Source organism: Hylaeus volcanicus, chromosome 1 (assembly GCF_026283585.1).
Source record: "Hylaeus volcanicus isolate JK05 chromosome 1, UHH_iyHylVolc1.0_haploid, whole genome shotgun sequence".
Taxonomy (NCBI): Eukaryota; Metazoa; Arthropoda; class Insecta; order Hymenoptera; family Colletidae; genus Hylaeus; species Hylaeus volcanicus.
In genome coordinates this window covers 19,781,272-19,788,223 of record NC_071976.1, presented here as the reverse complement: position 1 = coordinate 19,788,223, position 6,952 = coordinate 19,781,272, and positions in this window count along the sequence as shown.

Below are 6,952 nucleotides of genomic sequence, written 5' to 3'. Positions count from 1 at the left end.
GTATAATTAAGAAGGAAGCATCAGTGAAAATAACTGTGGCCGTATAGTTGAAATAAATTTAATATAATTTAAAAACCGAACCGATTTAAAATAAATACCGATACTGTCGCTCTTTCCCTCGTCGTTCCTCTTCGTCCTGTCTTTCTTCCAATCGCTGGCTCCCTCCCTCCTCGTCCGACTCCCTAAATCTCGGGTGTCTCACCTGGACTAAGAGAGAACGAGTCCCGCGGAGAACGAATAATGCTGGGACCACCCATGCCACTTTGGATATGCGGCAAAAAATGCTGTGATGGAAATCACTGGACAAACTACCTATTTGTCAGCGGTGGAAAGCCGTGCGAAGACCCTGGAACTTCGAAAAATAGCAAGCTCAATCGGAGAGGGCGTTGGGGAGGATTCGCGACGCGGTGTCTCGAGAATCATTCCACGCGTGGAATCGTTGATGAAGAGGCTCGTTGGCTCGAGAGGGTTAAACATGGACGATGTGGGATTTTTTAAGTGATTTTAGGTGAAGGGCAGCGTTGAGTGAATGAGTTGGACGTTCGGAACTTTTTTGGAGGGATGATCGAGATAGCGACCAATTGAACACCGAGCAATCTAAGTACAGCGTCGTCCTAACAATTTTCGCGCGTCAACGTATCGAGTAACGTCTCCGTGGAGATGGATACCACGGAATTAAGATAAACGTGTAGAGCGAAAATATGATTAACGAGTGGGCCCGGGCTTTTCGCCCCAACTATCAGCCTGCTCTCGCTCCCGCGTCCTTTCAACACCTCTCGGGGCAAGAAAACCAGGAGACAAACGGTTCGTTTAACATTGTCGCGAAATCCACGAAACCGCACCGTCGCGCACGGCTTTTTACCGCGATTAATTCAGATTGCGGTTCGTAAATTGCACGAGGAGTCTGGAGGGAACCAGAACCGGCGTATCGTTCCGTGGCTTTTTCATCGAAGAATGCCGAAGCCGCTCGCATAAGCTGACCGCTGCTCGTCGGAGAACGAGTGGCATTCCGTGTCACGTTCGCGACGCAAACGCGCCGCTCGAACGACAGAAAATTAGTGTCGCGCTCTATAAACGGCCGCTGCGGTAATGAAATTAAACGAGTGGCGATTCCGCGAACGAGAAATATTTCAATCGATGCCATCGTCTCGTCCGTGGTCTCCAGTGCCGCGGCGCATTGTACTTGCCGCGTGTTTCCGATTCCACAGAGTCGCTCGAGCCCTCTCGATCCAGCCTCGTCTCGAAAAACAGCGGTTACGGTGTCCACAACTCCCGATATCCACCTGCCACCTTGCTGGATTAAGATCATTTGCGGCAATTATGCGTTGGGTGCAAAAAACACGGCTGGCTTTCGACCGTTAATTGCCCTCTCGAGGTGGAGATGCTTGGAGAGGACAGGCGTGTTGGGATGATGAATCTTTTTGGAGGAGGTAGAATCCTTCGTCGGGGTGGACTAGCTGGTCTACTTCTGGATAATAGGTGGTAATAGCGAGGAGTCTCGTTATGTTCAGGTAAGAAGTGGAGAAAGTATGTTTGACCTGTTTACCTAAGTAAAAGAGTCTGGAATCCTTCGTGAGGACCATCAAGCTATATTATGAGCCTTGTATCCATTTTGATTTATTCGTGCAATTAAAAGTAGCTTCCAGCTCGGGTCACGAGTTCTCCTGATGAGACACTTTAATGAACTTCTGGACGACTGAAAGCTTTCTTGCAAAAAGATCAAGGCAATTTACATCTGGGTTGATTTATCTGCCCAAGCCGCGGTAGCTCCCAAATTAGGCCAATCAATAGGTGCTAATGACAAAACACTTTGACGAAGTTAGAGTTACGTAGACTTCCTCCGGGAATGAAGAAGCTACTCTGATTTATTTTTCCGGGTAGAGGTGGCTACCAGCTCGGAGTATGACGCAAAGAGTAACGCTGATGAGACACTTTAATGAGGTTCGGTGTCAAACGAAGGAACGTCTGGAAGCTTTCTTGCAAAAGATCGAGGCAATATACGTCTGCCTCGATTTATCCGCACGAGTTGGAGTTGCTGCTAAATTAGACTCATCAATGGGTACTAATGACAAGACGCTTTGATGAAGTTGGAATTACAGAGTCTTCCTCGAAGATGGAGAAGCTAGTACCAGAGTATAAGGAATATTGATCATGGTACGCTTCGATAAAGTTCTGTGTTGAGTAGAACGATTGAATGTTCGGTGTCTTTCTCTGGGAAAGGTTGAGACGATCTACTTTTAGCTTGATTTATCCGCGTGTCTAGGAGTGGTTCCCAAATTAGAGGACGAATCAATAGGTTCTAATGACAGGACACTTTGATGAACTCAGAGTTCTTTTTAAAGGTGGATAAGGTAACATACGCACTGATATCTGATGTGACTTCTTCGTAAAAAATTAGATTACTTCTAAGTCGTAAAGGTAGAACAGTAAGTATCTTTATCAGGGTCAGTAGAAATAGTCTACATGTGGCAAAAAGGTCTGCAAAGTTTCAATAGCTAATTATCCGTTCAGGAGAACAATGGTCCCGTTTGGTTGCCATTTACTTCTACAGGAAAATTGAGTCTGAATCGTTACATTGTCGAGCTCTCGAAGAAACGTGAAGTTTCTAACATGTCGGCTTGCGTGATCGTCGGTAGAAGACAACTCTCAAACAGTTTTTGCGTTTGTCAATTAAACGCGACTCGCGCCATTTTGTACCATTTTGTGCGATTTCACATACCGACAAATTGCGTTAACGAGGCTCGCCGTTGAATCCTTCCAAACAATTAGTTAGGTTGACGTCGCAATTCTAGGCGTTCAAACGAGGTCCACTTTTGTACTAACAAAAGAAACGTATTTAGAATCGGTGTCTGTAGGTCGTGGAAGCACTTTTCACTCTTCCAGAGATCAAGGTGAAATTGAGACTAAAAATTAAGTTAAGTACTCAATAGTCTAACGCAATTCCATTAATAGTATTCAGCTAACGAGCCAAGAATGGACAGTTCTGTTAAAAATAGTCTCTCATCCTAAACGTAGTATTTACACGCGATAAAGATAGAACGTCACCTTCAAAACAAAATCGAACCGACCAATCTCGAACCGTGAAGGACGCCTGAATAATAATGTCAGTGTTGGCCAGCTTCACCTGCTGCGAGATAATGCTTCATTGTGAACGCGACAATAGAATCCCCACTGGCAGGATCTGAAAAAAAGAAAATCATTGCACTAGCCTCGATCTACCCGAGATGATCCAACGCCGGGTGCTACCGACTGCACACTCGACGAGGACTAATTAGTGCCCCCGTACATTAACGTCCAAATGAATAATTATCGCAAGGCGAAGCCCGCGCAGACATCGGTCCGATTCCTGTCGTAGATTGGATGGATACCAGCAGGGACTTGCGTCTTTATTAATAACCCACGACGACGTTGACCGATCTGAGGAGCTCGCGTAATTACCATACTAGCGTTCTAGCGTCCCGACTCGACAGATGGAACGTCTCGTGAATCGAAATCATCCATTACCTTCGATTTCTTCGCCCTTTCAACCGAACGAAACAGCTCAGGCTGCGCGACAACCGTACCTCAACGCATTCACACGATATGCCGCGACGACTAAGCCACTCACCTTTCGTTCTTACTCTATGTTTGAGTTCCTTCATGCGTGTTTCACTCGGATGGGAATATGCTCGACGTCCGAGGAGTTTTATTTGCATTGATGGCGCTGTACTCGCGAAGATATTCAGTGTGAGGCAATTTGACATTTAGTGTGAAATGTTTGAATCTCTGTTGCGTTATGTGACTAATCGAGAACTGTTTGAGAGGAGTCCTAAGGAGATTTACCGTGTTTGCACGCGATGTCTTCTGGTGGAGACACGTACAGCTCTAGGGGGTATAGTACTCCTATAGCGAAGTTCAAGAAAGTGTGTAGGGCAACAGCGTCCTCTCATTTTTGCCTTAAGTAACTCTCATGATTGGACACATCAGCAAAATCCTTGGTAACTATAATTGATGAGACAAGATACAACCTGTAGAGTGAACAGCCTAGGTATCAATTATCCAAAGTACGTATTACACAAAAGTTGAATGCCCAAGTCTCGCCATGGGTATACTTTATTTTTTCCAATGCCACAACTTCTTCTTCAGTTTTACTATCGATGATTTCCGTTCGAATGATCCAGACACGTTGATACTGCCTCTCAGACTGAGCTGTTAGCCGATTTAACCAGCCGTCAGTTCTCAACTACCGCGAAGGGCAAATGGTAATTGTAATTAATCGACGTTTGTGCGAATGGAATAAATTATAGACGAATATTATCCGTCGAACGCGGTCGCGGAGAAAAATTGAAACGTCAAGCCTGCCTCGACGAGCAGCTATAAAGACTCGCTCCCGCTCGTTGCCTCTCAATCAGCGTGCCAACGATGCGGCACAATTACGTTCAATTAATTGGCACACAGGATTTCGCAACCACTTATTAGCATCGTCTTTTCGCGATTTATAATCATATCTGGGATTATTATTAAGTCCCAGGATCGGAAGCCTCGACTGACGCTGCCCTAATCGAGAAATAATTAAAAACGTTTACAGAGGAGATTGCTTATCGTCGGGAATACCTTAACAACCCCCCTTGCGAGAATGCGCACTTACCACAGAAGCTACAATTAGTACGTCGAGTGTTAAGTGAAGAGTGTCGATCAAGATACCCCGTAAATAAACTAACTACCGTGGCGAGTTTTCAAACATTTTCCACGAAAGTTCCTTACTGTTCAAACAAATCCAAACACGTTCAACAACTTCATCCCAACAATTGCTTCGAAACACAAGTCCTCGGCAAATTAAAATTTCAAAACTTTCCTCCACAACTACGTCTCAAACTTGTTCAAACGCATTCAACAACTGGTTTCTAGATTTCCAGAGAGTTTCAAGCCTCCTAGAACGTTGCTCGCCGCAACCTCGGCTCGCTATTATCAAACACGAGTCATCATCCGCGCGGCAAGTCGAACACACGGCGTGCCCATTGCACCGTGCACGAACGGTGGTTTCTAATCATCGATTAGAGCCGGCCATTATTGCTTGTGTGCATTCTTGGATGACTGCTGCGCCCGTTCGCGGTTCTCGTTTGTAAATGAACCTTCAGTGCACCTAGCCGTCTCTCGTCTCGTTTCCCCGTGTAATCTCTTCGTTTCCTCTCCGCTCGTGTTTCATGCATCGGCGGCCAAGGGTTAACTCTTTACAGATCCGGTACCGATACCACGATCACGCGAGCGGTGGATACTCCATGGTAATGTCAATTAATATAATTGCGACCGAACGCTTTTCGTTAATAATAATCGACGGTGGGGTATCGGTGATAGAAAAACCAATCGTTTTAAACATCTGCGTTTATTGACGTTTGGGTTGTCACGATCCTCTACAGGGCAACAGTGTCTCAAGGTGACGTTGAATAAAATTGTAAAAAGAATATTGTTATTGCAGGACAGGAGAGGTGTTGAACATGTTTAGATGAGTTTGAAGGAAACATCTCTCCGAAATATTCTGAAATTTTAATTCCTCTCCAACTCCAGCTTTCAAACACCGTAGCTATAAATGAAGATAATTATACATCGAAAACCTACCACTAGAACGCCCATCGAGCTATCCTTTCCATCGACCTCAGTGCACCCGTTCATTTTCATACACCTAGTATCCGGTATAGCGAGGAATGGGGGAAAACGAGCTGGAATCCAGTGGGAATGTTCAGGAACAAAGATACGCACGTGCGAGAAGGGAGGATTCAAAATTCACAGCCACGAGCGTGACGATCGCGGCCAGCAATAATTATTCACACGATGGAGGGGGGGGGCGGTTGGGGGGGGATACGTACGATTTTGGGATGAGCTGTGCAAATACTGCGTGGGAGATAACACGCGCGTCGGGCTACTCGCCTAAATTAACCCTCTATTAATCCGACAAGTGGGGGTCGCTTGGTACATCGTAAATTATCGCTCACGACGAGCCGTGGCTCGCTTGTGACGTTCACGTACACGTGACTCGTCGACTTCCATTTTTACGCCGTTTAATTGAATCCATTGTTTGCGCGGCGGGCAAATCTAATTCCCGCCGTGACGAAGTTTTAATGGGCATAAGTTATTTAACCATAGAACCGGGGCGTGGGGGCGATAAACGACAGGTGGGCGGAAGAAATCATCCCGTAGGAAAGTGTTTATCATACGGGAAAAATGTATTCCATCGCTTTTTAACAACTGGGCTCCGTGGCTGTATAGAATTTGCATTCGTTCGATCTCTGAGAATTTTGGCGTGGGTGGAAGATAGGTTTAACGATAGAAGTTGGGTTTGATGAAGTTTGAGGAAAGTTTGAATGAGGCCTACCTTGCCTTGCTTACCTCGAGAGTGTAATATGAATTCAACGAATTTTTAAGTTCGTTTAACTAGTTTCACGAATTTACAAATATGACTCCCGGAGAAATTATATGAAAATCACCTATGAAAACACAGAAGACGAGACTCTCGTATTCGGCATCGAACCTAGGATGGAATAACACGCTCGAGAAACCAGTATTTGGGGGTGGCTCTCTAATTACAGGCATACAAATGAACACGGCAGGCCGTCTGGTCGAATCGTTCGACTCACGATACTCTCTGGCAGGGGGCTCCGCATACACTATCGTCCAGAAGTATTCGCCCAACCACGAAATCCTTCATCATTCTTCTGCCTAGTTAAGTATACCATCGTATACCCTTTTCTCGTCTATCTATAACTCAAACCGAAAGTAACAGAATTCTGTATGTAAAGAGGATTCGATAACGCACCGACACCCTCGCAAATAATAAATGTCCACTGCATTTTAGCTCTACCAATCGCATTCACAAAAAAAGTAGAAGAAGTAGGTACTAAACATCCAAAAGGGATTAGATATGATTTAGAATCGAAGCAATTTTTGATTTTGTCAAAGGCACCAGAGTTCATAACAT